Raw genomic sequence first — 10,000 nt, forward strand, 5'->3', positions numbered from 1 at the left:
CACACACACACACACACACACACACACACAAAACACACACAAACGTGCACACACCTACACACACAAACGTGCACACGCACATACATACACGCAAAGAAAAAGGTTGCACACAAATACACACACATACACTCAAACGCACACACACAAGCACACCCATGCAAAAATGCAACCACACATGCACAACATATAATACAATCATACAAACGCACACACACACACACACACACACGCCCGCGTGCTGACCTCTGGTTGGTGGTGACGTCGAGGGGCTTGTGGATGGACAGGAAGGCCTCCTTCAGGAAGCTGATCCTCTTCCTCTCCTCCTCCTGTGATTGGTCGAAGATGCACTCCATCTCCTCCATGTAGCGCGGAGCGTAGCGGCTCACCTCCTCCAGAACCTTCTCGTAGCGCGCACGCACCTACACACACACACACACACACACACACACACATATAAGACATACACACACACACACACACACACACCACACACACACACACACACACACACCACATAACAGAGACACACACACACACACACACAACAGAGACACACACATATAAGACATACACACACACACACACACACACACACACACACATCATTTACACCAACACACTCTCACAATACACACACCCCTAAAAGCCCCCGCCCCCCCCCCCCCCCCACCCCCCCCCCCCCCCCCCCCCCCCCCTTACCTTGTCGGCACCTGCTGTGCGGCCTCCCGCTCCTCCTGCAGCTTCTTCTGCTTCTCCAGGCCCACGTCGGGGTTCCCGGCCGCGTGGGCCTCTCGCTCCCTCACCAGCTGCTCCCGTCGGCTCACCTTGTGGTACGCGCTGCGGGCCTTCTCCAGCTGCACGGGCCCCACAGGGGCGGGGGTAGGGTTAGGGTGGGATCGTTGGCCCCCCCCCCGAGGCTACTGTTGTGAGTGTGAGGGCCCCCCCCCCCCCCCCACCCCCCCCCCTTTACTGATCACGCAGAAAAAAATAACGGAACTCAAGTAAATGGACTGCCTTTCTACAGCGCTTTTAACTAACTAGTGCCCACTCAAAGCACTTTTTTAAACTTTGCATTTATTTTCTATCTATTTTACTTTTTACTTATCTATTATTTTCTTTTATTGTATGACAATGTTTATATGTGAAGCACTTTGAGTCTGCCTTGTGTGTGAAAAGTGCTATATAGATAAAGTTGCCTTGCCTTGCCTTTACATTATTGCCTAATATTCACCCGTTCACGCACACACATTCACACACACCGACGGCGGTCAGTCAGCCACGCAGGGCGACAGCCAACGGGTCAGGGAGCAGTCAGGGTGAGGGCGTCTTGCTTCAGGGACACCTCGACACTCACAGCTAGGAGGAGGAGCCGGGGATCGAACCAGCGACCTTCAGGTTACCAGTCACCCCCGCTCTGCCTCCTGAGCTGAGCTGATTATGGGAGAACAAGGGATGAACAAGGATCCCAAAAGAAAGCTTTCCGTCCTGTTGCTCCCCTCAGTGAAAGGCATTGTAAGCGTCTCAATCTGAACAGCGCGCTACGCCCGCGCTCAACCGTGATATTAAAAACAACCTTCCAGAGTCCAGAGCGCGTCCCCTCAAGGCGAACGGGAGAATTAGCAACAAGCTGACGCTCGAGGATAATGCCTCGTCATTCTGGGGAGAGACGCCAGGCCAACTTCTTAACAAGTAAACGTTTGAAACGCATTCAGGGGCTTCTCGACTGGCGCCTGGCAACTCGGAGCGGGCTGGCAGCCGAGAGCCGCGGCGGTTAGAAGGAGGCTGGCAAGAAGGAGTTTGGTTTTGCTTGGACAACTCCGTCGTCCTCTTAGTGGGGGTCTCCCCCCCCGGCATGCTAACGAGGGTAGACCCTACCTCCCTGATCCGAGGTGGGCGCCTGGGTCCGTCCGGGCGTCACAGACAGATGTCCGAGGGCCCCCGCTGTGGGTGGGTTCCCCCCTCGGCGCGAGAGAGGCCGATGCTCCGGTGGTGTTTTAGCGAGGCCGCTGAGTCGAGACCGGTGGAGCTTATTACTGTAGCTTAGCCGGTTAGCTCGGGTTGGACACTGCAGGGGTACTGTGTGCCTGACAGTACCTGAGACCCAAGGGCCTCCACGTTACACACCAGGTTACACACCTCCACGTTACACACCAGGTTACACACCTCCACGTTACACACCAGGTTACACACCTCCACGTTACACACCAGGTTACACACCTCCACGTTACACACCAGGTTACACACCTCCACGTTACACACCAGGTTACACACCTCCACGTTACACACCAGGTTACACACCTCCACGTTACACACCAGGTTACACACCTCCACGTTACACACCACAAACACAGATACAGAAAGTTCAGATAGAACCAACTATTGAAGGGGTGATGTCATGCCACCAGGTGTGCGTGTGATTCGCCACCTGCTGGCATCATATCACCCCTTTAATGAACGGGGCTTGTCTGTCGCTGCTTTGAGCGGCCAATAAGCCGACTGCATTTCCCTTAACAACCCGACATATGTTTCTTATGATACACCAGGTCTATCATCTAAATATAGCGGTTTGATGTATAGAGTCCATGACTAGTATATGAATATGAACCATGAATTAGCCACCTGGAAACATAAAGAATGATAATTATAGCGCAATCTGCTGCTGGTCTTGTAACACAATTACAATTTGTACATATTGGCATTTGCAGAATCCGTGTGACAAAAGGCCTTTCTGCTTAGCAGCCACGTACTCAGTGGAAGTGTGTCTGTGGCCGTGCACAGCGGGGGGGGGTGACCCTGGCTCTGTGTGTGGCTGACAGCAGCACACCTTTCACTGGGAGGGTTAGAACAGAACAGAGCAGAGTGGGTCATGGTCCATGGTGACCGCAGCATCCTTAAACCAGCCCCCCCGGCCAACCAGAGCCCAGATACTGTTCGACCGGGCGTGGTCGTCTCCATCCGTCTTGTCTGACAGGGCGGAGTTCCGCTCGCTCAACCTCAGCCCAGGTTGATGTGGTGTTTGTTTCAAAGTAGGGTGTAAATAGGGTCACGCAAAGAAAAACACCAACCCTGAAAAAAAGATCTTGGCTTGTGTCGATAATGTAAAACTCCTGCTGAACGAAGGGGTTCAGTTCATGTGCCTATGAACTGAATAAAAATGGCTTGGGAATTGACCCTGAAGTAAACAAAGTAGGCAATATATATGATACGTATAGATACATATATAAATCAGACAACATAGTTCCGAGGACGACTTTGATTATTTCAGGGATGTATCTCGTAGCCGTATTTACTCATTTAACTATCTGAAACACTCCTAATCGACCTGAATCTGCCGTACTGGGGGCCGTGTCTGCTTGACGTTACAAACTCCTCTCCTCCTCCTCGCCGGACGCGTACGCACTGCCTCCAGGACTTGGTGTGATTAAGCCATTACTCAAAGAACAAGCCTGTCTCCGGAGGCACTCAGTCAGCAACTATACACCAGTTTCCACTTCTTGAAAGGTTTTGCGGTCTAATCAAATCATTAGTCATTTAACCAATAACACAGCGCTGGAACGCGTCGTGTCCGGCATGAGTAATTTCCACTGAAACCGCCGTGACGAGTGTGTGTGGTATATTAGCGCGCTATCGATAGCGACAAGCTACCGCTAGGTTTCATTGCTTCCTTTTGTTCGTCAAAGTGGGAGTGTGAAATTCTTCTTGACCGCCCCGAACATTACGTTAGCGCGGGAGACCCTGCAGCGCTAACCTCGGATGAATCCGATCTTTAGGATTTAATGTAATTTCTGAATATTTAGGGCGTGAAGTCACAGCACATGGTGCCGCAGAACGCGCGCACACACACACACACACACACACACATGCACGTGCACGCACACACACACACACACACACACACACACACACACTTACACACTCACGCACACATACACACACACCACCAGTGCCGATGTGCGAGGCGTGAAAGAGCCGAATGCACTAGCTCACTGAACTTCACTTCTAGTCAATATAACTTTATTGTCCCACGGGGAAATTAGTTTTGGACTCATGCTGCTCGTGCTCCAGTTAAAACACAACAGACAACCCCCCCCACCGACAACAACAACACAACATACTGCAACAACCAAAACAACGACGCAACAGTATTAAAGACACGAAAACCACAAACATGAGAGATCAGGGGCACACGACCGGATTATCTTTCAGTCTTGATTCTTGAAGAGAGGAGCGTTACATTGTCGCCGTTCTTCGTGCGATACGAGATTCGATACACTGGCGCCAACAAGAGTAACTGAAAACCTCATTTTGGATGGTGAATAAAGACAGAATCCAGCACTTGACCTGTTCACAGTCATTTTGTATTCATAGTTAGACATCTATCTACCTACCTTCTTAAGCCACTTGGCCTAGGGCCATACCTTCTTAAGCCACTTGGCCTAGGGCCATACCTTCTTAAGCCACTTCGCCCAGGGCCCTACCTTCTTAAGCCACTTGGCCTAGGGCCCTACCTTCTTAAGCCACTTGGCCTAGGTCCCTACCTTCTTAAGCCACTTGGCCTAGGGCCATACCTTCTTAAGCCACTTCGCCCAGGGCCCTACCTTCTTAAGCCACTTGGCCTAGGGCCCTACTTTCTTAAGCCACTTGGCCTAGGGCCTTACCTTCTTAAGCCACTTGGCCTAGGGCCCTACCTTCTTAAGCCGCTTCGCCTAGGGCCCTACGCCTTCTTAAGCCACTTGGCCTAGGGCCCTACCTTCTTAAGCCACTTGGCCTAGGTCCCTACCTTCTTAAGCCACTTGGCCTAGGTCCCTTACCTTCTTAAGCCACTTGGCCTAGGGCCCTACCTTCTTAAGCCACCTGGACTAGGGCCCTTACCTTCTTAAGCCACTTGGCCTAGGGCCTTACCTTCTTAAGCCACCTGGCCTAGGGCCCTTACCTTCTTAAGCCACTTGGCCTAGGGCCTTACCTTCTTAAGCCACCTGGCCTAGGGCCCTTACCTTCTTAAGCCGCTTGGCCTAGGGCCCTTACCTTCTTAAGCCGCTTGGCCTAGGGCCCTTACCTTCTTAAGCCGCTTGGCCTAGGGCCCTTACCTTCTTAAGCCGCTTGGCCCAGGGCTTCTGAGCGCGTGCAAAGCCCGTCCCGAAGTCCTGGGACTCCTTGAAGCCGCCGAAGAACTTCTTGTGGAAGCTCTCCTTCTGCCAGCTGCGCACGCGGTCCCCGTCCTCCGCCACCAGCGAGCGGCACATGGACGAGTGGTAGGACGCCAGGCGGTCCGCCGAGGACAGGAAGCACTTCCACGCCTTCAGCAGGGAGCCGTACAGCGGGCCTGCGCACAGGGTTACGTACACGCTGTTAAAGGTCCCCGTGGCACGCCGCCACCACCGGGTGTGTGGTGTGATTTAGCCGTTAACAAGCCGTTTTTGGCCCCTTATGACATCACAGGTGGGCGTGTCCACCTGTGATGTGTAGCGGATGAGATGAGCAGAGTTTGCCATCCGGTCCACTGGGGTAGGCTGGTGGACTGATCCAGTCCAGCACGCACGTCTAGGTGGACACGCCCCACTGGTGATGTCATAAGGGGCAGATTTCCAAAACGGCTTGTAACGGCTAATCACACACACACACACCTGGTGGTGTGATGTCACGGGACCTTTAGCAATGCCCCTTATCATTCTCACACTGTTCATTCCTGCAAAACCAATTTCGGCAACCGCCCACTGCTGCACCGTCTCACCATTATGCAAGTGCAGTAATATTGACGCACTTATTGAAGGCCGTTCTCGGTGGGCGCCAATACTAATCCATTTTTTTCTAGCTTCGCAGTCGTAAAAACACGCACACGTACGTCATTCAACAGTCTGAAGCAGAGGGAGAAGTCGAAAAAAAAGCATGATATCACCTCTTTAAGGAATGTGGTTAGAGACGGTTGTTTTGAGGTATGGGCTTGAAGCAGCGTTGTTCCTCAGGATGAAACGGCGCAGGAGTCCATCCATCCTGGGAACCTTTCTCTATCAATCATTTTTACCCTTTTCATCTGAGTCATCTTCAGCATCAAACGCTTTGGCTGTGCGACGAATAAACATCAGGGCGGTGCATCATTCGCTTGGCATTCCTCCTATCCCTTCCCTCCCTACCTCACTCGCTTCCTAAACAGGAGGACTAAATAGTGGTCACCTCATAAGAACCTTGGAATTTACATTTACATTTTTGGGGCATTTTGCATCAGATGCTTTAATCCAACGCGACTTACAATAAGTACATTTGTCCATGAAAGAGAAACAACAGTATAAAGCTGTCGGTACAGTAAGGATGGTCATAGTGCCAAGCACTAACCATCACTAGGTTAACCCATTCCCCGTATACACTAACCATCACTAGGTTAACCCATTCCCCGTATACACTAACCATCACTAGGTTAACCCATTCCCCGTACACACTAACCATCACTAGGTTAACCCATTCCCCGTACACACTAACCATCACTAGGTTAACCCATTCCCCGTATACACTAACCATCACTAGGTTAACCCATTCCCCGTATACACTAACCATCACTAGGTTAACCCATTCCCCGTACACACTAACCATCACTAGGTTAACCCATTCCCCGTATACACTAACCATCACTAGGTTAACCCCCGTATACAACACAGATAGCTAGGTCGAGACGCTACACAACGCTAAGTACTATTTTGAGGAAGCAAGTGAGTGAATGAGTGAATGAGTGAGGGAATGAGTGAAGAAGTGAGGTGATTGGGGGAACACGGCCCTCCTCTCTCCTCCTCTCCTCTCGGTGCAGGAGCACAACAGTGCAGGAATGGCCGTGGCTCACGGGCTCATGGTCTGCAGTCAGCCCCTTCTTGGGAGATGCGTGGTGCGGGGCCCGCAGTACTCACTGGAGTCCACCAGGGGCCTCCACTTGTTGCTCCACTCGGCGAGCTGCTGGGCGTACTGCCTCTCGACGCGGGCCCTCTCCTGGAAGCACGCCACGATGTCATTACACGCCTGGAAGGAATCCTCCGTCCGCTTGACCGTCCGCTGATAGTTCCCAGGCTGTAAGGACACACACACGCACGCGCACACACACACACATACACATTTAGATTTAGGGCATTTAGCAGACACACACACACAGATATAGAAAGAGACACACACACACACACACATGTACAGGTACAGACACAGACAGGGACACACACACACAGACACACACACACACACACACACACACACACACACACACACACACAGTCATACATACAGACACAGACACAAACAGGCACACACACACACACACACACAGAAAGAGACACACAGATGTACAGCCACAGACAGAGACACACACACACGTACACAGACACACACACACAGGCACATACATACAGACACAGAGACAAACAGGCACACAGAGACACACAGAGGCATACACACACACACACACACACACACGCACACACACACGGATACACAAAGAAAGAGTGTGAGTCCAGTCCAGTTTGAATAAGCCCGGCCGTAGGGGAGCTTGGGTCGGTGCCTGGATAACACAACATAACATCCATAACATCCATAACATCCATAACCTGATCCATCGTCCACACATTCCAGCCCCGGACACTTTAAAGGGTTTAAACCCTCGCCTCTATGCGTTGGTGTTTCCCCAAATGTTTTTTAATCACCAAGCACTCCAGCTCTCCTTGTTTAGTAGCACTAAGGAGGACCCGTGAATATGTAACCGAGCTCGTTTTAAACTCCAAGCCCCCGTGAAGTGAAGCTGCCAAATCACCCGAACCAATCTGCACATTGAATCCTGAATTTGCTCCAGTACATTTAATCGGGGCCCCAACACAATTTACGTCAGCGATTTTGCGACTCAAGGCGAGCGAACAAGCTTCACCTCTTCAGCGGGGGGACCTCTTCAGCAGATTTGGACGTTTTGAACGTCCAAATCTGGACGTTCAAAATGACTGCAGGGGGGGGCCTCTCTTCGTGGGATAAAGAGGCTTCGTTTTGTATGAACTGCTCTTTAAGGAGAAGAAGAAGGGGAAATCCCCTGTGGCTGGTGGGACGTGTCATGCGGGTGCATCGGGTTCCTCGGTGGCAGCTTCGTCACAGTCCCGGGCCCAGGCCCAGCGGGGGCCAGGGGACCGGAGGGCCGAGGGTCCGGCCCAGCGGAGGGGCACGAGGCCCAGGGAACGCCATGGAGACAGCCGCGGCTCCCCGCTGCTGCTGAGTGCAATGACACATGTTTTGTTTGTGGATGTGGAATTTGGAAGATCTCTCCTCCATTTTCCTGGAAGGCGCCACGTAATACAACAAAACCCCAACTCTCTCTCTCTCTCTCTGGTGAGTCTCTCTCTCTCTCTCTCTCTCTCTCTCTCTCTCTCTCTCTCTCTCTCTCTGAAGGACACGTTTACAAGCTGCGGAAAGCGTTTGAGCAGAGCGCGAAGGCGGCTAGACGCAGCTCTCTTAAAAGCAGCTCCGTCCCATAACTCATTTCATAGGTAAACGTTTATGAAAGTATTCTTGGTCGTTCGTTACAACCGCGGCCCCTAATGAAGTGTGTCAAAAGGTTTTTTCCCTTAAACACTGTCGGTGTACAACTGATTCATAGGTTATAAAACACATGGACTGCAAAGTGCCCTTTCTTGCTCATCTCTCACATAATACATAAACGTACGTAAAACCGTCAATCTTTCCCCCCTCGCTCCTTCCTGCTCTCCGTCGTCCTGGCGCTTCTCACTCGTCCCCCTATTAAACAAAACCAGCTGAGGAATTCACCGTGGGGCCAACTGCACATTGGTTGCCGACCCTCCTCGAGCCAATCACAGGGCCCGACGCACATCTGCTCCGGCACAATCTGCCGAGGCAGCCTATCACAGGCGTCAGAGAGGAACAGGCGGTAGGTCTTGTTAAAAATAAAAGGAAAAGAAAGAAAGACCTTTTTTTTTAATATAATTGGCGCGTTTCCGAGTGGATGTGACCCTGGTGTTTTTTTTGTTCAACTTGTGACTAAAACATTTACGTTTACATTTTGGGCATTTAACAGACGCTTTCACCCAAAGCGACTCACAAAGGTTAATGCACACAGTCACACACCGACGGCGGAGTCAAGCCAGCGCGTTGGGAGCAGTTAGGGTGAGGCGTCATAGTCCCATCTCTCTCCCCTTAACAAGAACACTTGCTTTGAGTGCCCTTAGCTGCAAGTCAGCTCCCGACCTGTTCAAGGGTTGATTTTAAGGGAAAAACAGCACTCCCCCTTGCTCCCTTAAGTATTGGGACACCCTACCCCTTCGCGGAAACGCGCAAAATCTAGGGTTAGGGCTCAAATCTATAGGGGAAGGGGGAGAATTGGGACAGGGCCTTTACTCAGGGACACCTCGACACTCTGCTAGGAGGAGCCGGGGATCGAACCAGCAACCTTCCGGTTACAAACGTGTTCTAAAAGTCTCCACATCTCCCTCCTCATCTCATCTCAGGACTACAGATCACACACAGCGGCACAGCGTCCCGCTCTGACGGCAGTGGCGCCGCGAGGCCCTGAACGAGGGGCACACCTCCGCATCATAATCAAGTCTGAGCCTGGGATGTTGATATCCAGTAGACGCAGCAAACGACAGGAGAGGGAGCGATAAAAGCGCGAGCAGCCCGGCCGCGCAGCGCCAAAGTGGTAGTTTAGTGCAAAAAATATAGGAGGGAGATAAATGTTTGCATTGAGGGGAACACATGTGGCCGTGATAAACACAGCCACAGTCACCACAGTTTAGAGGGACCGTAAACCAGAATGGACTGTTCTTACTGCGGCTGTAGAGACAGCGCTGCCGTAGACCTTGTCTCATGTGGAACTCGATTCCCATTGAGAAGTTGATCTCAGGATGAAGTCCCATTCAAACCCCATTGGAAAAGGTTGTAAGTCACAGCCGTTATGGTGAGAGACGGCCGCGCGTTGCTAAGTACACAATCCTGAGATATTCGGGAACTTGTCTTCTGCCGAGATGGAAAATAA

At 51.7% G+C, this 10,000-nt stretch overlaps 1 pseudogene across 1 annotated transcript in view; it reads right to left on the reverse strand.

Moving 5' to 3' along the window:
* Window positions 1-243: 243 nt before the first annotated feature.
* LOC311377489 (protein kinase C and casein kinase substrate in neurons protein 1-like) overlaps window positions 244-10,000 on the reverse strand; it is a 14,352-nt pseudogene continuing 4,595 nt past the window's right edge. Inside the window, exons 3-6 of the transcript XR_014684311.1 lie at window positions 6,894-7,050; window positions 5,088-5,323; window positions 700-854; window positions 244-419 (exon numbers count right to left, since the gene is read on the reverse strand). The product of XR_014684311.1 is annotated as a protein kinase C and casein kinase substrate in neurons protein 1-like (transcript). The remainder of the gene's footprint in view (window positions 420-699; window positions 855-5,087; window positions 5,324-6,893; window positions 7,051-10,000) is intronic.

This window comes from Micromesistius poutassou (genome assembly GCF_964030765.1).
Source record: "Micromesistius poutassou genome assembly, contig: SCAFFOLD_4065, whole genome shotgun sequence".
Lineage (NCBI taxonomy): Eukaryota > Metazoa > Chordata > Actinopteri > Gadiformes > Gadidae > Micromesistius > Micromesistius poutassou.